Source organism: Oryzias latipes, chromosome 13, assembly GCF_053564925.1.
Source record: "Oryzias latipes strain Hd-rR chromosome 13, Olatipes_Hd-rR_3.1".
Taxonomy (NCBI): domain Eukaryota; kingdom Metazoa; phylum Chordata; class Actinopteri; order Beloniformes; family Adrianichthyidae; genus Oryzias; species Oryzias latipes.
This window is the reverse complement of record NC_136249.1, coordinates 3947555-3968712: the sequence shown is the minus strand read 5'-3', so window position 1 is coordinate 3968712 and position 21158 is coordinate 3947555. Positions and strand designations below refer to the sequence as shown.

General features: G+C 41.1%; 22 non-coding genes across 22 annotated transcripts; all 22 read right to left on the bottom strand.

The window, feature by feature from the left end:
* Window positions 1-171: 171 nt before the first annotated feature.
* trnak-uuu (transfer RNA lysine (anticodon UUU)) lies at window positions 172-244 on the bottom strand. Its single transcript has one exon. It is a non-coding gene; the product is annotated as a tRNA-Lys (tRNA).
* A 5826-nt stretch (window positions 245-6070) lies between these two features.
* trnak-uuu (transfer RNA lysine (anticodon UUU)) lies at window positions 6071-6143 on the bottom strand. The gene has a single exon. It is a non-coding gene; the product is annotated as a tRNA-Lys (tRNA).
* A 966-nt stretch (window positions 6144-7109) lies between these two features.
* On the bottom strand, window positions 7110-7182 carry trnaf-gaa (transfer RNA phenylalanine (anticodon GAA)). The gene has a single exon. It is a non-coding gene; the product is annotated as a tRNA-Phe (tRNA).
* Window positions 7183-7390: 208 nt separating this feature from the next.
* On the bottom strand, window positions 7391-7463 carry trnak-uuu (transfer RNA lysine (anticodon UUU)). The gene has a single exon. It is a non-coding gene; the product is annotated as a tRNA-Lys (tRNA).
* A 966-nt stretch (window positions 7464-8429) lies between these two features.
* trnaf-gaa (transfer RNA phenylalanine (anticodon GAA)) lies at window positions 8430-8502 on the bottom strand. Its single transcript has one exon. It is a non-coding gene; the product is annotated as a tRNA-Phe (tRNA).
* Window positions 8503-8710: 208 nt separating this feature from the next.
* trnak-uuu (transfer RNA lysine (anticodon UUU)) lies at window positions 8711-8783 on the bottom strand. The gene has a single exon. It is a non-coding gene; the product is annotated as a tRNA-Lys (tRNA).
* Window positions 8784-9760: 977 nt separating this feature from the next.
* Window positions 9761-9833, bottom strand: trnaf-gaa (transfer RNA phenylalanine (anticodon GAA)). The gene has a single exon. It is a non-coding gene; the product is annotated as a tRNA-Phe (tRNA).
* Window positions 9834-11090: 1257 nt separating this feature from the next.
* On the bottom strand, window positions 11091-11163 carry trnaf-gaa (transfer RNA phenylalanine (anticodon GAA)). The gene has a single exon. It is a non-coding gene; the product is annotated as a tRNA-Phe (tRNA).
* A 208-nt stretch (window positions 11164-11371) lies between these two features.
* trnak-uuu (transfer RNA lysine (anticodon UUU)) lies at window positions 11372-11444 on the bottom strand. The gene has a single exon. It is a non-coding gene; the product is annotated as a tRNA-Lys (tRNA).
* Window positions 11445-12410: 966 nt separating this feature from the next.
* trnaf-gaa (transfer RNA phenylalanine (anticodon GAA)) lies at window positions 12411-12483 on the bottom strand. The gene has a single exon. It is a non-coding gene; the product is annotated as a tRNA-Phe (tRNA).
* Window positions 12484-12691: 208 nt separating this feature from the next.
* On the bottom strand, window positions 12692-12764 carry trnak-uuu (transfer RNA lysine (anticodon UUU)). Its single transcript has one exon. It is a non-coding gene; the product is annotated as a tRNA-Lys (tRNA).
* Window positions 12765-13740: 976 nt separating this feature from the next.
* On the bottom strand, window positions 13741-13813 carry trnaf-gaa (transfer RNA phenylalanine (anticodon GAA)). Its single transcript has one exon. It is a non-coding gene; the product is annotated as a tRNA-Phe (tRNA).
* A 208-nt stretch (window positions 13814-14021) lies between these two features.
* trnak-uuu (transfer RNA lysine (anticodon UUU)) lies at window positions 14022-14094 on the bottom strand. Its single transcript has one exon. It is a non-coding gene; the product is annotated as a tRNA-Lys (tRNA).
* A 976-nt stretch (window positions 14095-15070) lies between these two features.
* On the bottom strand, window positions 15071-15143 carry trnaf-gaa (transfer RNA phenylalanine (anticodon GAA)). The gene has a single exon. It is a non-coding gene; the product is annotated as a tRNA-Phe (tRNA).
* Window positions 15144-15351: 208 nt separating this feature from the next.
* On the bottom strand, window positions 15352-15424 carry trnak-uuu (transfer RNA lysine (anticodon UUU)). Its single transcript has one exon. It is a non-coding gene; the product is annotated as a tRNA-Lys (tRNA).
* Window positions 15425-16681: 1257 nt separating this feature from the next.
* Window positions 16682-16754, bottom strand: trnak-uuu (transfer RNA lysine (anticodon UUU)). Its single transcript has one exon. It is a non-coding gene; the product is annotated as a tRNA-Lys (tRNA).
* A 966-nt stretch (window positions 16755-17720) lies between these two features.
* On the bottom strand, window positions 17721-17793 carry trnaf-gaa (transfer RNA phenylalanine (anticodon GAA)). Its single transcript has one exon. It is a non-coding gene; the product is annotated as a tRNA-Phe (tRNA).
* Window positions 17794-18001: 208 nt separating this feature from the next.
* Window positions 18002-18074, bottom strand: trnak-uuu (transfer RNA lysine (anticodon UUU)). Its single transcript has one exon. It is a non-coding gene; the product is annotated as a tRNA-Lys (tRNA).
* Window positions 18075-19040: 966 nt separating this feature from the next.
* trnaf-gaa (transfer RNA phenylalanine (anticodon GAA)) lies at window positions 19041-19113 on the bottom strand. Its single transcript has one exon. It is a non-coding gene; the product is annotated as a tRNA-Phe (tRNA).
* A 208-nt stretch (window positions 19114-19321) lies between these two features.
* Window positions 19322-19394, bottom strand: trnak-uuu (transfer RNA lysine (anticodon UUU)). Its single transcript has one exon. It is a non-coding gene; the product is annotated as a tRNA-Lys (tRNA).
* Window positions 19395-20370: 976 nt separating this feature from the next.
* Window positions 20371-20443, bottom strand: trnaf-gaa (transfer RNA phenylalanine (anticodon GAA)). Its single transcript has one exon. It is a non-coding gene; the product is annotated as a tRNA-Phe (tRNA).
* Window positions 20444-20651: 208 nt separating this feature from the next.
* On the bottom strand, window positions 20652-20724 carry trnak-uuu (transfer RNA lysine (anticodon UUU)). The gene has a single exon. It is a non-coding gene; the product is annotated as a tRNA-Lys (tRNA).
* Between the last annotated feature and the right edge of the window lie 434 nt (window positions 20725-21158).

Sequence of the window (21158 nt, the reverse complement as noted above, 5' to 3'; positions counted from 1 at the left end):
TTGAATCATTTGGTACAGTTGAGAGGAATGGGCCAGGACATTGTTGCAAGAGCAAAAGAACTGGCTGGTAACAGGTGTGAAATGTAGCAGTTTTAGCACTGCTGTCCAATATAAGGAAGCAATTCAAGAGCTTGCACAGCACCTGTATTTCCTGCTACATCCATAGTGTGGCACTTGAACAGGGACTCGAACCCTGGACCCTCAGATTAAAAGTCTGATGCTCTACCAACTGAGCTACTCAAGCCACTTGTGTTGTCCACTTGTAGTTTGTCAATGCAATAGGTAGGTTTGGGAAAGAAATGTATCAGATTGGAAAGTGCTTCTGGTTGCACCCTGTTGCTCGTGTTTATTGTTTGCTCTGTTTTCTGTGTCCTATCCTCTTGATGCTTTTTTTGCATAAACTATTTTCAGATAGTTGGTGGTAAACCTCTTTTACGTATATTTTGGTTGAAACAGCACTCAACGTTAGTATTTTTGGTGAGCATCATTAAACACTCGTCATGTTTTGTGACTTTTCCTTCAGTAGAGGTAAGTCAACTTAAAATGGAAGTTTAGGACCATGCATCTTTTGTGTTACATTGGTGTAGCTAAGGAATGGCTGTTTGAATTTGTATTGCAAAAGAGACACTCTCCTCTCACACACAAAGATGGATTCCTTTGTTTTGATTTGGACCAATTTGCTATAGGCTAAGTTTGACTACGACAGAGAGCTGTTTACACATGAAGTGCACCTAAGTATTTTTCTTGCTTATCACAAGAATCCCTGAGCCTAAGCAAATTTCCTCAGGGAAAAGTCCCCCTCTATAGCCCAAGAGCCCATCTTTGTGCCACAGTGGCTTATTAATGAGCCATTCACTTGGCTACACACTAAGGGTACACACTAAGCTGCCATGGGTTGGACCGTTTACTTATGTGATTGCTCTCTCTGTTTCATCCACTTTTGCACAAACAGCGTGTGCCTGAGTGAAATTCTGTTGTCGCAGTAGGTGTTTGTGTGTGTGTGTGTGTGTGTGTGTGTGACCATGAGAGAGAGAGTAAAGAGGAATACAAATAAAATAAGGAAAACATGACTAGTCTTACATTAAAGGATTCATTTCAGTGAAATGGTTTATTTTGCTAAGTGTTAATATACCATTAGTTGTTGTGTTGTGTATTTTTTTTGCTTTTCTTTTAGTTTGGAAAGAACTGTTAAAAGTAATTGTTTGTGTTAGCCTGTGCTTTTAAACTGTGATTCAGACATTCAAATATTAATTGGAGAGAACTTTTTGTAGCTCAGAAACAAAACAGTAGACAAAACAGAAGTCTTGGTTATCGGTTCTGAAGCAGAGAGAGAGATAAGGTTTTTTATCCATCAGCCAACAGAATGTGATAGTGAGGAACCTTGGTTTGATTTTAGATGCTGACCTTAGCTTTGACCGGTGCTGAAATCTTAATTCATGCTTTTATCACATCAAGAATAGATTACTGTAATGACCTCGTGTCTAGCGTAAAGAAAACCACACTTATCACATACAGCTAGTCCATAACACTGAACGCCTTTCAACAAGAACCAGGAAGAGGGAGCACATTACACCAGCTTAGAATAACTGCACTGGCTCCCTGTCAGCTGTAAGATCAATTTTAAGATTTTTTAGATAACTTTATAAGAGTGTTCATGTTCTTGGTCCTTTTATTTCAGACATGCTTTTAGCTTTTGAACCCCCCAGAGCCCTCAGGTCCTCAGGCGCGGGCCTGCTGAAGGTCAGAACTAAAATCCATGAATAGGCCTTGTTTAGATACTACAGGCCTCGTCTGTGGACCAGCCTGCCTGAAGATGTAAGGGCCTCTCCCACTGTTGAGGTTTTAAAAAAATAATAAATAAATAAATAAATAAATAAATGAAATGTTATATTATAATTTATCACATATTTACAGTATTTGTTTAATGCTAATGTTGTTCTTTTTATGTCTTACCTTGTTCCAATTTATACTTTAGGTGTTTTAGACATGTTAATGCACTTTTTAGCATTAATTTATTTTAATTTATATTTTCATATATTAGCTGTTTTTTATATTTTAGCTCTTTTACTTATTACTTCTCTTCTTTAAGCTTTTTATATTAATTTCTCTTTTATTTTTGTTTGTTTTTGTGTATGTAATTAGGTTCTATAGAAATAAAATTAATTTAAATTTTAATGCAAAAACACAGAGCCATATGACAGCCCCTTACATTTTACTCCAAAAAGCTTGATCCTGTCTACCACCATGTGTGTTTTTTTTTTTTTTTTTGCCAAACAATGGTAACGTAGAGGAATGAAAACTTCCACAGGCAAACCCATCACCCACGCACAACTTTTACTTAACCTTTTACAAGCCATAAAGGCCCCACCAAGGTTAGCAGTTTGTAAATGTGCCGCACACACTGCAAACATGGACACAATCTCAATAGGGAACAGGCTTGCTGATAAAATTGCAAAACAAGCTGCAGGAGGACACCACAACACAGGAACATACTCTGCAGAAACAGAAAACACACAACTCATAGACACTAGCATCTTGCATGACATGCAAAGCAGCTCCACTGCAGGAAAAGAAATTGTGGTTATCAAAAGGAGCAGAAATAAATGAAAAACAAAAAGAATTAGACTGTGCAAGACACTGGCTTAGAGAAGCAGATAAACGTAAAAAAAATATCCAGGCTGCTAAAAACAAAAAAGCAAGCAAGTCATAAGAAGCAGGGACTCCTATCACCATGTTTGTACGTCCAGAAGATAACGAAACCCAGCTCTGCGGCAGACGCCATCAGGCTGCGGGAGTAGCCGACATGCTACAGTCAAAAACTGAGGAAACACCCGCAGTACAACGCTTGTCCCTAACCAGTCCCCGTGTCTCCCTTTCATTATACCCAGACCTTACCTCTCTGCCCCCACCTCCACCCCCACCTGAGCCCCCTACTTACGACTTTAGAGACAGATCTGAGCTAAAGCCTCCGCTCAGATATCGGGCTGAGAGAACAGAAACATATCCAATGATTCAGGTGGCTAACCCAAATCCAGGCGATAGAGGGCCCGAACACCTTTATGTGTTCCGACCCTGGACCCTAGAAGAAGCTCGAAGGGCTGTTGAAGGGCTGACTCCCATTGATGAAGATGTAGAGAAGTGGATAGAAGATATGAGAGATCTTATACTTTCGTACAGACTAAATGGGTATGAGGCTGGCCAAGCAGCCCAAACATCAGTGGGAAAAAATTGGGCTAGGGTAAGAGGGGATTATACAGGCAGAGATGGTCAAAATTAAGTTTTTCCTGCCCCTGTCGATGCACTGTCTAGCAGCTATGACAGAGCCTGGACAGTTTTGGAGGGCAGGATTAGAACAATATTCAGGAAGAAAGCAAACTACTCCCACCTTGCAGGGATAAACCAAAAAACAGGGAAGCTGGTAGACGATTTTGCTCTCCGCTTTGAAAAAGAATTTAAGATCCACAGTGGCATTACACACAGTGAGGACCCGGCCTCAGCTTACCAACAAGAGTTAAAAAATGGTCTCCTGAAAGCATTGCGACCAGAAATTAGTGAATGGGTTCGTACCCATCACGTTGAATCTGATGACAGCACAGTACCACAAACCATGACATGGGCCCGTCACGCTGAAAGAATTACAAAAGAAAAGAAAAACCCTGATGTGTTTTTCACCTCAGATGCTCTTCCACACTCTGCAGTGTTTTTCCACGGACCCACACCTCGCGGGCGAGGGCGTGGGCGTGGGCGAGGCAGAGGACGTGGTAATCCCAGGGGAAGAAAAGGCCCTAATCGCTCAGAAGACTGTTGGTGCTGTGGTGGCCACGGCCACTGGTCAGCAGAATGCCCAAACAACAAACAAGGTCCGAATCACGGACAACCCTGACACTCCACTCCCTTCCGTCCAAGCATTACCATTTGTCAAACCGTTATCAGCCTGTTCATGCTGCTGTTGAAATGAGACGCAGTTCTTGTCTGTTTGACTTTCAATGTGTTTTTTTTCACAATTTTTATTTTTTAATTTTTATTTATTTTATTTTTTTCCTGATTTTTTTTTCCTACTCTCATGCCTGGCTCTACTGAAACCATTGATGATTTACATGATTGTTTGGAGAAAGCTGTGAGAACAAAGGAACGCATTAAGTCTGCCTCCAGTTCTCTCCTCCCCACAGACTCTGCATCCCCGACCAGAAGACCTCTGTTGGTGACCTGCTTTACTCGAAGGCCATTCAACGGACTGATTGGTCACACCCGAGGTGGACGGGACCCTTCAAGGTTCTCCTCGCTATGCTAACTGCAGTACGAATTGCTGTGCGACCCTCCTGGATTCACGTAAGCCACTGTAAATTGCTGAGAGCATATGAGACTGACAGTTTGAGACGCATCCCTGGTTGAAGTCCAACTACGAAGTGTGACACTACTCCTGGCGAAGGGCGCTCCCTGGTGTGTTTCCTCTAGCACTCCTCTCTTCCAGCTACAGTGAGCTTCGAACCAGCTAACATGGGTCCAGCTATTGCTCGTGGTTTCGTCTTTTACTTTTATTCCCTCTTCCTCTGGAGATCTCATTCACATCATCAATGAGGTCAAGGCCCTTAAATCACACATTTCTTCTCAGATGACTGACACCTACTGGCCTGGGTCCCCACTTTATTGGTTTACTTCTGGTGGAGTGTACTGATAAAACTAGTCACTCCGGTCCTCTGTGTGTTGTTTTTCTTTTTTTTCTTTTTGTCACCTGTTTGATTCCATGTGTCAAATGAATGATCGCTGTTAGGCCAACTTTATCAGCATCATGCCAACAATTAACCTAATGCGCATCCGCTCGTGGTTGAAACTGGTCTTTACAGATTTATTTTATTGTTTTTCTTTTGGTTGATTTGATTTTTTTTTTTTTTTCTTCTCTTTATTTCCTGATTTGTTTCGGGTTCTATGTAACTTTAATTAACGCTTTTGTGCCGAGGTTTGGACTGGTGATGCATGCGTATCCTTACAGATGACTGCTGAGGGGCACAGAGTCGTTGATGAGTTTTGCCCTCCCTGACAGCTCAATGAATGTTTCACACAGACGGTATAAGTTTAGCCCTGGAGGTTTTCGCATCAACACTCATGTATCACCTACCACCTCTGATGTGCTCATTTATTCACGTTTTTACCTTCCCCTTATAGTGTTTATGATGTGTTTGAAATGATAAAAAGGGAGGGATGTTAGAGTTAAATAATTATCATTTGCTTGCACACTATAATCTCCATAATATGATTGTCTCATTTCTATCTTTCAGTAAGAAAACAATGACTTGAAAAGCTCTGATTATACGAGAATATGATGTTCTTGTTGTTTCTGATTAAATGACCCACATTCATGTCTGCAACCTTCAGTTTTCAATAAAAGAAGGCTCCATGCACTAGGATGGGAGAACTCCTCTGCGACAGTTCGCACTGTCACAGACCGATTCTCCTTCTGCAGAAGTCTAGCAAAAGTTCTCATCTCCTGTGTGGTTCTTCTCTTTATTAAGGAAAAAGTCAGAACCCTGACAAAAGCCACTAATCAGTGGCAAGTGGATGGAAGCATGGTGGGAAGTATGCGTTTAAAAAAGGTGTGTATGTGTATATGTATTTATTTGTTATGCAAACGGGAAGCGATTTTGTGAATAAGTGGCATTGTTGGATAAAGGAAATGGGAAATTCCAGGAAAAAGCCAGGAACGAGAGCATGGTAAGAGGGGGAATGACACACATTTAACACACGAGTATTGATGTGACTGAGTATTAAATGTAAACGGAGAAGTACGTGATTGCCGAAACTCTGGATTGAACCAAGGACCTCTAGATCTTCAGTCTAGCGCTCTCCCAGCTGAGCTATTTCGGCTTCCAAAAGACCTTTTTTTATTGACAATGGGCTGTTATTGATTCATGTGGTACAGTTGAGAGGAATGGGCCAGGACATTGTTGCAAGAGCAAAAGAACTGGCTGGTAACAGGTGTGAAATGTAGCAGTTTTAGCACTGTTGTCCAATGTAAGGAAGCAATTCAAGAGCTTGCACAGCACCTGTATTTCCTGCTACATCCATAGTGTGGCACTTGAACAGGGACTCGAACCCTGGACCCTCAGATTAAAAGTCTGATGCTCTACCAACTGAGCTACTCAAGCCACTTGTGTTGTCCACTTGTAGTTTGTCAATGCAATAGGTAGGTTTGGGAAAGAAATGTATCAGATTGGAAAGTGCTTCTGGTTGCACCCTGTTGCTCGTGTTTATTGTTTGCTCTGTTTTCTGTGTCCTATCCTCTTGATGCTTTTTTAGCACAAACTATTTTCAGATAGTTGGTGGTAAACCTCTTTTATGTATATTTTGGTTGAAACAGCACTCAACGTTAGTATTTTTGGTGAGCATCATTAAACACTCGTCATGTTTTGTGACTTTTCCTTCAGTAGAGGTAAGTCAACTTAAAATGGAAGTTTAGGACCATGCATCTTTTGTGTTACATTGGTGTAGCCAAGGAATGGCTGTTTGAATTTGTATTGCAAAAGAGACACTCTCCTCTCACACACAAAGATGGATTCCTTTGTTTTGATTTGGACCAATTTGCTATAGGCTAAGTTTGACTACGACAGAGAGCTGTTTACACATGAAGTGCACCTAAGTATTTTTCTTGCTTATCACAAGAATCCCTGAGCCTAAGCAAATTTCCTCAGGGAAAAGTCCCCCTCTATAGCCCAAGAGCCCATCTTTGTGCCACAGTGGCTTATTAATGAGCCATTCACTTGGCTACACACTAAGGGTACACACTAAGCTGCCATGGGTTGGACCGTTTACTTATGTGATTGCTCTCTCTGTTTCATCCACTTTTGCACAAACAGAAAGCCACTAATCAGTGGCAAGTGGATGGAAGCATGGTGGGAAGTATGCGTTTAAAAAAGGTGTGTATGTGTATATGTATTTATTTGTTATGCAAACGGGAAGCGATTTTGTGAATAAGTGGCATTGTTGGATAAAGGAAATGGGAAATTCCAGGAAAGAGCCAGGAACGAGGGCATGGTAAGAGGGGGAATGACACACATTTAACATACGAGTATTGATGTGACTGAGTATTAAATGTAAACGGAGAAGTACGTGATTGCCGAAACTCGGGATTGAACCAAGGACCTCTAGATCTTCAGTCTAGCGCTCTCCCAGCTGAGCTATTTCGGCTTCCAAAAGACATTTTTTTATTGACAATGGGCTGTTATTGAATCATTTGGTACAGTTGAGAGGAATGGGCCAGGACATTGTTGCAAGAGCAAAAGAACTGGCTGGTAACAGGTGTGAAATGTAGCAGTTTTAGCACTGCTGTCCAATGTAAGGAAGCAATTCAAGAGCTTGCACAGCACCTGTATTTCCTGCTACATCCATAGTGTGGCACTTGAACAGGGACTCGAACCCTGGACCCTCAGATTAAAAGTCTGATGCTCTACCAACTGAGCTACTCAAGCCACTTGTGTTGTCCACTTGTAGTTTGTCAATGCAATAGGTAGGTTTGGGAAAGAAATGTATCAGATTGGAAAGTGCTTCTGGTTGCACCCTGTTGCTCGTGTTTATTGTTTGCTCTGTTTTCTGTGTCCTATCCTCTTGATGCTTTTTTAGCATAAACTATTTTCACATAGTTGGTGGTAAACCTCTTTTATGTATATTTTGGTTGAAACAGCACTCAACGTTAGTATTTTTGGTGAGCATCATTAAACACTCGTCATGTTTTGTGACTTTTCCTTCAGTAGAGGTAAGTCAACTTAAAATGGAAGTTTAGGACCATGCATCTTTTGTGTTACATTGGTGTAGCTAAGGAATGGCTGTTTGAATTTGTATTGCAAAAGAGACACTCTCCTCTCACACACAAAGATGGATTCCTTTGTTTTGATTTGGACCAATTTGCTATAGGCTAAGTTTGACTACGACAGAGAGCTGTTTACACATGAAGTGCACCTAAGTATTTTTCTTGCTTATCACAAGAATCCCTGAGCCTAAGCAAATTTCCTCAGGGAAAAGTCCCCCTCTATAGCCCAAGAGCCCATCTTTGTAACACAGTGGCTTATTAATGAGCCATTCACTTGGCTACACACTAAGGGTACACACTAAGCTGCCATGGGTTGGACCGTTTACTTATGTGATTGCTCTCTCTGTTTCATCCACTTTTGCACAAACAGAAAGCCACTAATCAGTGGCAAGTGGATGGAAGCATGGTGGGAAGTATGCGTTTAAAAAAGGTGTGTATGTGTATATGTATTTATTTGTTATGCAAACGGGAAGCGATTTTGTGAATAAGTGGCATTGTTGGATAAAGGAAATGGGAAATTCCAGGAAAAAGCCAGGAACGAGAGCATGGTAAGAGTGGGAATCGCACACATTTAACATACGAGTATTGATGTGACTGAGTATTAAATGTAAACGGAGAAGTACGTGATTGCCGAAACTCGGGATTGAACCAAGGACCTCTAGATCTTCAGTCTAGCGCTCTCCCAGCTGAGCTATTTCGGCTTCCAAAAGACATTTTTTTATTGACAATGGGCTGTTATTGAATCATTTGGTACAGTTGAGAGGAATGGGCCAGGACATTGTTGCAAGAGCAAAAGAACTGGCTGGTAACAGGTGTGAAATGTAGCAGTTTTAGCACTGCTTTCCAATATAAGGAAGCAATTCAAGAGCTTGCACAGCACCTGTATTTCCTGCTACATCCATAGTGTGGCACTTGAACAGGGACTCGAACCCTGGACCCTCAGATTAAAAGTCTGATGCTCTACCAACTGAGCTACTCAAGCCACTTGTGTTGTTCACTTGTAGTTTGTCAATGCAATAGGTAGGTTTGGGAAAGAAATGTATCAGATTGGAAAGTGCTTCTGGTTGCACCCTGTTGCTCGAGTTTATTGTTTGCTCTGTTTTCTGTGTCCTATCCTCTTGATGCTTTTTTTGCATAAACTATTTTCAGATAGTTGGTGGTAAACCTCTTTTACGTATATTTTGGTTGAAACAGCACTCAAAGTTAGTATTTTTGGTGAGCATCATTAAACACTCGTCATGTTTTGTGACTTTTCCTTCAGTAGAGGTAAGTCAACTTAAAATGGAAGTTTAGGACCATGCATCTTTTGTGTTACATTGGTGTAGCTAAGGAATGGCTGTTTGAATTTGTATTGCAAAAGAGACACTCTCCTCTCACACACAAAGATGGATTCCTTTGTTTTGATTTGGACCAATTTGCTATAGGCTAAGTTTGACTACGACAGAGAGCTGTTTACACATGAAGTGCACCTAAGTATTTTTCTTGCTTATCACAAAAATCCCTGAGCCTAAGCAAATTTCCTCAGGGAAAAGTCCCCCTCTATAGCCCAAGAGCCCATCTTTGTAACACAGTGGCTTAAATAATGAGCCATTCACTTGGCTACACACTAAGGGTACACACTAAGCTGCCATGGGTTGGACCGTTTACTTATGTGATTGCTCTCTCTGTTTCATCCACTTTTGCACAAACAGAAAGCCACTAATCAGTGGCAAGTGGATGGAAGCATGGTGGGAAGTATGCGTTTAAAAAAGGTGTGTATGTGTATATGTATTTATTTGATATGCAAACGGGAAGCGATTTTGTGAATAAGTGGCATTGTTGGATAAAGGAAATGAGAAATTCCAGGAAAATGCCAGGAATGAGAGCTTTTGAGATCATGGTAAGAGTGGAAATCGCACACATTTAACATACGAGTATTGATGTGACTGAGTATTAAATGTTAACGGAGAAGTACGTGATTGCCAAAACTCGGGATTGAACCAAGGACCTCTAGATCTTCAGTCTAGCGCTCTCCCAGCTGAGCTATTTCAGCTTCCAAAAGAGCTTTTTTTATTGACAATGGGCTGTTATTGATTCATGTGGTACAGTTGAGAGGAAAGGTCCAGGCCATTGTTGCAAGAGCAAAAGAACTGGCTGGTAACAGGTGTGAAATGTAGCAGTTTTAGCACTGCTGTCCAATGTAAGGAAGCAATTCAAGAGCTTGCACAGCACCTGTATTTCCTGCTACATCCATAGTGTGGCACTTGAACAGGGACTCAAACCCTGGACCCTCAGATTAAAAGTCTGATGCTCTACGAACTGAGCTACTCAAGCCACTTGTGTTGTCCACTTGTAGTTTGTCAATGCAATAGGTAGGTTTGGGAAAGAAATGTATCAGATTGGAAAGTGCTTCTGGTTGCACCCTGTTGCTCGTGTTTATTGTTTGCTCTGTTTTCTGTGTCCTATCCTCTTGATGCTTTTTTAGCATAAACTATTTTCAGATCGTTGGTGGTAAACCTCTTTTATGTATATTTTGGTTGAAACAGCACTCAACGTTAGTATTTTTGGTGAGCATCATTAAACACTCGTCATGTTTTGTGACTTTTCCTTCAGTAGAGGTAAGTCAACTTAAAATGGAAGTTTAGGACCATGCATCTTTTGTGTTACATTGGTGTAGCTAAGGAATGGCTGTTTGAATTTGTATTGCAAAAGAGACACTCTCCTCTCACACACAAAGATGGATTCCTTTGTTTTGATTTGGACCAATTTGCTATAGGCTAAGTTTGACTACGACAGAGAGCTGTTTACACATGAAGTGCACCTAAGTATTTTTCTTGCTTATCACAAGAATCCCTGAGCCTAAGCAAATTTCCTCAGGGAAAAGTCCCCCTCTATAGCCCAAGAGTCCATCTTTGTAACACAGTGGCTTATTAATGAGCCATTCACTTGGCTACACACTAAGGGTACACACTAAGCTGCCATGGGTTGGACCGTTTACTTATGTGATTGCTCTCTCTGTTTCATCCACTTTTGCACAAACAGAAAGCCACTAATCAGTGGCAAGTGGATGGAAGCATGGTGGGAAGTATGCGTTTAAAAAAGGTGTGTATGTGTATATGTATTTATTTGATATGCAAACGGGAAGCGATTTTGTGAATAAGTGGCATTGTTGGATAAAGGAAATGGGAAATTCCAGGAAAATGCCAGGAATGAGAGCTTTTGAGAGCATGGTAAGAGTGGGAATCGCACACATTTAACATACGAGTATTGATGTGACTGAGTATTAAATGTAAACGGAGAAGTACGTGATTGCCAAAACTCGGGATTGAACCAAGGACCTCTAGATCTTCAGTCTAGCGCTCTCCCAGCTGAGCTATTTCGGCTTCCAAAAGAGCTTTTTTTATTGACAATGGGCTGTTATTGATTCATGTGGTACAGTTGAGAGGAATGGGCCAGGCCATTGTTGCAAGAGCAAAAGAACTGGCTGGTAACAGGTGTGAAATGTAGCAGTTTTAGCACTGCTGTCCAATGTAAGGAAGCAATTCAAGAGCTTGCACAGCACCTGTATTTCCTGCTACATCCATAGTGTGGCACTTGAACAGGGACTTAAACCCTGGACCCTCAGATTAAAAGTCTGATGCTCTACCAACTGAGCTACTCAAGCCACTTGTGTTGTCCACTTGTAGTTTGTCAATGCAATAGGTAGGTTTGGGAAAGAAATGTATCAGATTGGAAAGTGCTTCTGGTTGCACCCTGTTGCTCGTGTTTATTGTTTGCTCTGTTTTCTTTGTCCTATCCTCTTGATGCTTTTTTAGCATAAACTATTTTCAGATAGTTGGTGGTAAACCTGTTTTATGTATATTTTGGTTGAAACAGCACTCAACGTTAGTATTTTTGGTGAGCATCATTAAACACTCGTCATGTTTTGTGACTTTTCCTTCAGTAGAGGTAAGTCAACTTAAAATGGAAGTTTAGGACCATGCATCTTTTGTGTTACATTGGTGTAGCTAAGGAATGGCTGTTTGAATTTGTATTGCAAAAGAGACACTCTCCTCTCACACACAAAGATGGATTCCTTTGTCTTGATTTGGACCAATTTGCTATAGGCTAAGTTTGACTACGACAGAGAGCTGTTTACACATGAAGTGCACCTAAGTATTTTTCTTGCTTATCACAAGAATCCCTGAGCCTAAGCAAATTTCCTCAGGGAAAAGTCCCCCTCTATAGCCCAAGAGCCCATCTTTGTGCCACAGTGGCTTATTAATGAGCCATTCACTTGGCTACACACTAAGGGTACACACTAAGCTGCCATGGGTTGGACCGTTTACTTATGTGATTGCTCTCTCTGTTTCATCCACTTTTGCACAAACAGAAAGCCACTAATCAGTGGCAAGTGGATGGAAGCATGGTGGGAAGTATGCGTTTAAAAAAGGTGTGTATGTGTATATGTATTTATTTGATATGCAAACGGGAAGCGATTTTGTGAATAAGTGGCATTGTTGGATAAAGGAAATGGGAAATTCCAGGAAAAAGCCAGGAATGAGAGCATGGTAAGAGTGGGAATCACAGACATTTAACATACGAGTATTGATGTGACTGAGTATTAAATGTAAACGGAGAAGTACGTGATTGCCGAAACTCGGGATTGAACCAAGGACCTCTAGATCTTCAGTCTAGCGCTCTCCCAGCTGAGCTATTTCGGCTTCCAAAAGACCTTTTTTTATTGACAATGGGCTGTTATTGATTCATGTGGTACAGTTGAGAGGAATGGGCCAGGACATTGTTGCAAGAGCAAAAGAACTGGCTGGTAACAGGTGTGAAATGTAGCAGTTTTAGCACTGCTGTCCAATGTAAGGAAGCAATTCAAGAGCTTGCACAGCACCTGTATTTCCTGCTACATCCATAGTGTGGCACTTGAACAGGGACTCGAACCCTGGACCCTCAGATTAAAAGTCTGATGCTCTACCAACTGAGCTACTCAAGCCACTTGTGTTGTCCACTTGTAGTTTGTCAATGCAATAGGTAGGTTTGGGAAAGAAATGTATCAGATTGGAAAGTGCTTCTGGTTGCACCCTGTTGCTCGTGTTTATTGTTTGCTCTGTTTTCTGTGTCCTATCCTCTTGATGCTTTTTTAGCATAAACTATTTTCAGATAGTTGGTGGTAAACCTTTTTTATGTATATTTTGGTTGAAACAGCACTCAACGTTAGTATTTTTGGTGAGCATCATTAAACACTCGTCATGTTTTGTGACTTTTCCTTCAGTAGAGGTAAGTCAACTTAAAATGGAAGTTTAGGACCATGCATCTTTTGTGTTACATTGGTGTAGCTAAGGAATGGCTGTTTGAATTTGTATTGCAAAAGAGACACTCTCCTCTCACACACAAAGATGGATTCCTTTGTTTTGATTTGGACCAATTTGCTATAGGCTAAGTTTGACTACGACAGAGAGCTGTTTACACATGAAGTGCACCTAAGTATTTTTCTTGCTTATCACAAGAATCCCTGAGCCTAAGCAAATTTCCTCAGGGAAAAGTCCCCCTCTATAGCCCAAGAGCCCATCTTTGTGCCACAGTGGCTTATTAATGAGCCATTCACTTGGCTACACACTAAGGGTACACACTAAGCTGCCATGGGTTGGACCGTTTACTTATGTGATTGCTCTCTCTGTTTCATCCACTTTTGCACAAACAGAAAGCCACTAATCAGTGGCAAGTGGATGGAAGCATGGTGGGAAGTATGCGTTTAAAAAAGGTGTGTATGTGTATATGTATTTATTTGATATGCAAACGGGAAGCGATTTTGTGAATAAGTGGCATTGTTGGATAAAGGAAATGGGAAATTCCAGGAAAAAGCCAGGAATGAGAGCTTTTGAGAGCATGGTAAGAGTGGGAATCGCACACATTTAACATACGAGTATTGATGTGACTGAGTATTAAATGTAAACGGAGAAGTACGTGATTGCCGAAACTCGGGATTGAACCAAGGACCTCTAGATCTTCAGTCTAGCGCTCTCCCAGCTGAGCTATTTCGGCTTCCAAAAGACCTTTTTTTATTGACAATGGGCTGTTATTGAATCATTTGGTACAGTTGAGAGGAATGGGCCAGGACATTGTTGCAAGAGCAAAAGAACTGGCTGGTAACAGGTGTGAAATGTAGCAGTTTTAGCACTGCTGTCCAATATAAGGAAGCAATTCAAGAGCTTGCACAGCACCTGTATTTCCTGCTACATCCATAGTGTGGCACTTGAACAGGGACTCGAACCCTGGACCCTCAGATTAAAAGTCTGATGCTCTACCAACTGAGCTACTCAAGCCACTTGTGTTGTCCACTTGTAGTTTGTCAATGCAATAGGTAGGTTTGGGAAAGAAATGTATCAGATTGGAAAGTGCTTCTGGTTGCACCCTGTTGCTCGTGTTTATTGTTTGCTCTGTTTTCTGTGTCCTATCCTCTTGATGCTTTTTTAGCATAAACTATTTTCAGATAGTTGGTGGTAAACCTCTTTTACGTATATTTTGGTTGAAACAGCACTCAACATTAGTATTTTTGGTGAGCATCATTAAACACTCGTCATGTTTTGTGACTTTTCCTTCAGTAGAGGTAAGTCAACTTAAAATGGAAGTTTAGCACCATGCATCTTTTGTGTTACATTGGTGTAGCTAAGGAATGGCTGTTTGAATTTGTATTGCAAAAGAGACACTCTCCTCTCACACACAAAGATGGATTCCTTTGTTTTGATTTGGACCAATTTGCTATAGGCTAAGTTTGACTACGACAGAGAGCTGTTTACACCTGAAGTGCACCTAAGTATTTTTCTTGCTTATCACAAGAATCCCTGAGCCTAAGCAAATTTCCTCAGGGAAAAGTCCCCCTCTATAGCCCAAGGGCCCATCTTTGTAACACAGTGGCTTATTAATGAGCCATTCACTTGGCTACACACTAAGGGTACACACTAAGCTGCCATGGGTTGGACCGTTTACTTATGTGATTGCTCTCTCTGTTTCATCCACTTTTGCACAAACAGAAAGCCACTAATCAGTGGCAAGTGGATGGAAGCATGGTGGGAAGTATGCGTTTAAAAAAGGTGTGTATGTGTATATGTATTTATTTGATATGCAAACGGGAAGCGATTTTGTGAATAAGTGGCATTGTTGGATAAAGGAAATGGGAAATTCCAGGAAAAAGCCAGGAATGAGAGCTTTTGAGAGCATGGTAAGAGTGGGAATCGCACACATTTAACATACGAGTATTGATGTGACTGAGTATTAAATGTAAACGGAGAAGTACGTGATTGCCGAAACTCGGGATTGAACCAAGGACCTCTAGATCTTCAGTCTAGCGCTCTCCCAGCTGAGCTATTTCGGCTTCTGAAATACCTTTTTTTATTGACAATGGGCTGTTATTGAATCATTTGGTACAGTTGAGAGGAATGGGCCAGGACATTGTTGCAAGAGCAAAAGAACTGGCTGGTAACAGGTGTGAAATGTAGCAGTTTTAGCACTGCTGTCCAATATAAGGAAGCAATTCAAGAGCTTGCACAGCACCTGTATTTCCTGCTACATCCATAGTGTGGCACTTGAACAGGGACTCGAACCCTGGACCCTCAGATTAAAAGTCTGATGCTCTACCAACTGAGCTACTCAAGCCACTTGTGTTGTCCACTTGTAGTTTGTCAATGCAATAGGTAGGTTTGGGAAAGAAATGTATCAGATTGGAAAGTGCTTCTGGTTGCACCCTGTTGCTCGTGTTTATTGTTTGCTCTGTTTTCTGTGTCCTATCCTCTTGATGCTTTTTTAGCATAAACTATTTTCAGATAGTTGGTGGTAAACCTCTTTTATGTATATTTTGGTTGAAACAACACTCAACATTAGTATTTTTGGTGAGCATCATTAAACACTCGTCATGTTTTGTGACTTTTCCTTCAGTAGAGGTAAGTCAACTTAAAATGGAAGTTTAGGACCATGCATCTTTTGTGTTACATTGGTGTAGCTAAGGAATGGCTGTTTGAATTTGTATTGCAAAAGAGACACTCTCCTCTCACACACAAAGATGGATTCCTTTGTTTTGATTTGGACCAATTTACTATAGGCTAAGTTTGACTACGACAGAGAGCTGTTTACACATGAAGTGCACCTAAGTATTTTTCTTGCTTATCACAAAAATCCCTGAGCCTAAGCAAATTTCCTCAGGGAAAAGTCCCCCTCTATAGCCCAAGAGCCCATCTTTGTGCCACAGTGGCTTATTAATGAGCCATTCACTTGGCTACACACTAAGGGTACACACTAAGCTGCCATGGGTTGGACCGTTTACTTATGTGATTGCTCTCTCTGTTTCATCCACTTTTGCACAAACAGAAAGCCACTAATCAGTGGCAAGTGGATGGAAGCATGGTGGGAAGTATGCGTTTAAAAAAGGTGTGTATGTGTATATGTATTTATTTGATATGCAAACGGGAAGCGATTTTGTGAATAAGTGGCATTGTTGGATAAAGGAAATGGGAAATTCCAGGAAAATGCCAGGAATGAGAGCTTTTGAGATCATGGTAAGAGTGGGAATCGCACACATTTAACATACGAGTATTGATGTGATTGAGTATTAAATGTAAACGGAGAAGTACGTGATTGCTGAAACTCGGGATTGAACCAAGGACCTCTAGATCTTCAGTCTAGCGCTCTCCCAGCTGAGCTATTTCTGCTTCCAAAAGATCTTTTTTTATTGACAATGGGCTGTTATTGATTCATGTGGTACAGTTGAGAGGAATGGGCCAGGACATTGTTGCAAGAGCAAAAGAACTGGCTGGTAACAGGTGTGAAATGTAGCAGTTTTAGCACTGCTGTCCAATGTAAGGAAGCAATTCAAGAGCTTGCACAGCACCTGTATTTCCTGCTACATCCATAGTGTGGCACTTGAACAGGGACTCGAACCCTGGACCCTCAGATTAAAAGTCTGATGCTCTACCAACTGAGCTACTCAAGCCACTTGTGTTGTCCACTTGTAGTTTGTCAATGCAATAGGTAGGTTTGGGAAAGAAATGTATCAGATTGGAAAGTGCTTCTGGTTGCACCCTGTTGCTCGTGTTTATTGTTTGCTCTGTTTTCTGTGTCCTATCCTCTTGATGCTTTTTTAGCATAAACTATTTTCAGATAGTTGGTGGTAAACCTCTTTTATGTATATTTTGGTTGAAACAGCACTCAACGTTAGTATTTTTGGTGAGCATCATTAAACACTCGTCATGTTTTGTGACTTTTCCTTCAGTAGAGGTAAGTCAACTTAAAATGGAAGTTTAGGACCATGCATCTTTTGTGTTACATTGGTGTAGCTAAGGAATGGCTGTTTGAATTTGTATTGCAAAAGAGACACTCTCCTCTCACACACAAAGATGGATTCCTTTGTTTTGATTTGGACCAATTTGCTATAGGCTAAGTTTGACTACGACAGAGAGCTGTTTACACATGAAGTGCACCTAAGTATTTTTCTTGCTTATCACAAGAATCCCTGAGCCTAAGCAAATTTCCTCAGGGAAAAGTCCCCCTCTATAGCCCAAGGGCCCATCTTTGTAACACAGTGGCTTATTAATGAGCCATTCACTTGGCTACACACTAAGGGTACACACTAAGCTGCCATGGGTTGGACCGTTTACTTATGTGATTGCTCTCTCTGTTTCATCCACTTTTGCACAAACAGAAAGCCACTAATCAGTGGCAAGTGGATGGAAGCATGGTGGGAAGTATGCGTTTAAAAAAGGTGTGTATGTGTATATGTATTTATTTGATATGCAAACGGGAAGCGATTTTGTGAATAAGTGGCATTGTTGGATAAAGGAAATGGGAAATTCCAGGAAAAAGCCAGGAATGAGAGCATGGTAAGAGTGGGAATCGCACACATTTAACATACGAGTATTGATGTGACTGAGTATTAAATGTAAACGGAGAAGTACGTGATTGCCGAAACTCGGGATTGAACCAAGGACCTCTAGATCTTCAGTCTAGCGCTCTCCCAGCTGAGCTATTTCGGCTTCTGAAATACCTTTTTTTATTGACAATGGGCTGTTATTGAATCATTTGGTACAGTTGAGAGGAATGGGCCAGGACATTGTTGCAAGAGCAAAAGAACTGGCTGGTAACAGGTGTGAAATGTAGCAGTTTTAGCACTGCTGTCCAATATAAGGAAGCAATTCAAGAGCTTGCACAGCACCTGTATTTCCTGCTACATCCATAGTGTGGCACTTGAACAGGGACTCGAACCCTGGACCCTCAGATTAAAAGTCTGATGCTCTACCAACTGAGCTACTCAAGCCACTTGTGTTGTCCACTTGTAGTTTGTCAATGCAATAGGTAGGTTTGGGAAAGAAATGTATCAGATTGGAAAGTGCTTCTGGTTGCACCCTGTTGCTCGTGTTTATTGTTTGCTCTGTTTTCTGTGTCCTATCCTCTTGATGCTTTTTTAGCATAAACTATTTTCAGTTAGTTGGTGGTAAACCTCTTTTATGTATATTTTGGTTGAAACAGCACTCAACATTAGTATTTTTGGTGAGCATCATTAAACACTCGTCATGTTTTGTGACTTTTCCTTCAGTAGAGGTAAGTCAACTTAAAATGGAAGTTTAGGATCATGCATCTTTTGTGTTACATTGGTGTAGCTAAGGAATGGCTGTTTGAATTTGTATTGCAAAAGAGACACTCTCCTCTCACACACAAAGATGGATTCCTTTGTTTTGATTTGGACCAATTTGCTATAGGCTAAGTTTGACTACGACAGAGAGCTGTTTACACATGAAGTGCACCTAAGTATTTTTCTTGCTTATCACAAAAATCCCTGAGCCTAAGCAAATTTCCTCAGGGAAAAGTCCCCCTCTATAGCCCAAGAGCCCATCTTTGTGCCACAGTGGCTTATTAATGAGCCATTCACTTGGCTACACACTAAGGGTACACACTAAGCTGCCATGGGTTGGACCGTTTACTTATGTGATTGCTCTCTCTGTTTCATCCACTTTTGCACAAACAGAAAGCCACTAATCAGTGGCAAGTGGATGGAAGCATGGTGGGAAGTATGCGTTTAAAAAAGGTGTGTATGTGTATATGTATTTATTTGTTATGCAAACGGGAAGCGATTTTGTGAATAAGTGGCATTGTTGGATAAAGGAAATGGGACATTCCAGGAAAAAGCCAGGAATGAGAGCATGGTAAGAGTGGGAATCGCACACATTTAACATACGAGTATTGATGTGACTGAGTATTAAATGTAAACGGAGAAGTACGTGATTGCCGAAACTCGGGATTGAACCAAGGACCTCTAGATCTTCAGTCTAGCGCTCTCCCAGCTGAGCTATTTCGGCTACAAAAAGAGCTTTTTTTATTGACAATGGGCTGTTATTGATTCATGTGGTACAGTTGAGAGAAATGGGCCAGGACATTGTTGCAAGAGCAAAAGAACTGGCTGGTAACAGGTGTGAAATGTAGCAGTTTTAGCACTACTGTCCAATATAAGGAAGCAATTCAAGAGCTTGCACAGCACCTGTATTTCCTGCTACATCCATAGTGTGGCACTTGAACAGGGACTTGAACCCTGGACCCTCAGATTAAAAGTCTGATGCTCTACCAACTGAGCTACTCAAGCCACTTGTGTTGTCCACTTGTAGTTTGTCAATGCAATAGGTAGGTTTGGGAAAGAAATGTATCAGATTGGAAAGTGCTTCTGGTTGCACCCTGTTGCTCGTGTTTATTGTTTGCTCTGTCTTCTGTGTCCCATCCTCTTGATACTTTTTTAGCATAAACTATTTTCAGATAGTTGGTGGTAAACCTCTTTTACGTATATTTTGGTTGAAACAGCACTCAACGTTAGTATTTTTGGTGAGCATCATTAAACACTCGTCATGTTTTGTGACTTTTCCTTCAGTAGAGGTAAGTCAACTTAAAATGGAAGTTTAGCACCATGCATCTTTTGTGTTACATTGGTGTAGCTAAGGAATGGCTGTTTGAATTTGTATTGCAAAAGAGACACTCTCCTCTCACACACAAAGATGGATTCCTTTGTTTTGATTTGGACCAATTTGCTATAGGCTAAGTTTGACTACGACAGAGAGCTGTTTACACATGAAGTGCACCTAAGTATTTTTCTTGCTTATCACAAGAATCCCTGAGCCTAAGCAAATTTCCTCAGGGAAAAGTCCCCCTCTATAGCCCAAGGGCCCATCTTTGTAACACAGTGGCTTATTAATGAGCCATTCACTTGGCTACACACTAAGGGTACACACTAAGCTGCCATGGGTTGGACCGTTTACTTATGTGATTGCTCTCTCTGTTTCATCCACTTTTGCACAAACAGAAAGCCACTAATCAGTGGCAAGTGGATGGAAGCATGGTGGGAAGTATGCGTTTAAAAAAGGTGTGTATGTGTATATGTATTTATTTGATATGCAAACGGGAAGCGATTTTGTGAATAAGTGGCATTGTTGGATAAAGGAAATGGGAAATTCCAGGAAAAAGCCAGGAATGAGAGCTTTTGAGAGCATGGTAAGAGTGGGAATCGCACACATTTAACATACCAGTATTGATGTGACTGAGTATTAAATGTAAACGGAGAAGTACGTGATTGCCGAAACTCGGGATTGAACCAAGGACCTCTAGATCTTCAGTCTAGCGCTCTCCCAGCTGAGCTATTTCGGCTTCTGAAATACCTTTTTTTATTGACAATGGGCTGTTATTGAATCATTTGGTACAGTTGAGAGGAATGGGCCAGGACATTGTTGCAAGAGCAAAAGAACTGGCTGGTAACAGGTGTGAAATGTAGCAGTTTTAGCACTGCTGTCCAATATAAGGAAGCAATTCAAGAGCTTGCACAGCACCTGTATTTCCTGCTACATCCATAGTGTGGCACTTGAACAGGGACTCGAACCCTGGACCCTCAGATTAAAAGTCTGATGCTCTACCAACTGAGCTACTCAAGCCACTTGTGTTGTCCACTTGTAGTTTGTCAATGCAATAGGTAGGTTTGGGAAAGAAATGTATCAGATTGGAAAGTGCTTCTGGTTGCACCCTGTTGCTCGTGTTTATTGTTTGCTCTGTTTTCTGTGTCCTATCCTCTTGATGCTTTTTTAGCATAAACTATTTTCAGATAGTTGGTGGTAAACCTCTTTTATGTATATTTTGGTTGAAACAGCACTCAACATTAGTATTTTTGGTGAGCATCATTAAACACTCGTCATGTTTTGTGACTTTTCCTTCAGTAGAGGTAAGTCAACTTAAAATGGAAGTTTAGGACCATGCATCTTTTGTGTTACATTGGTGTAGCTAAGGAATGGCTGTTTGAATTTGTATTGCAAAAGAGACACTCTCCTCTCACACACAAAGATGGATTCCTTTGTTTTGATTTGGACCAATT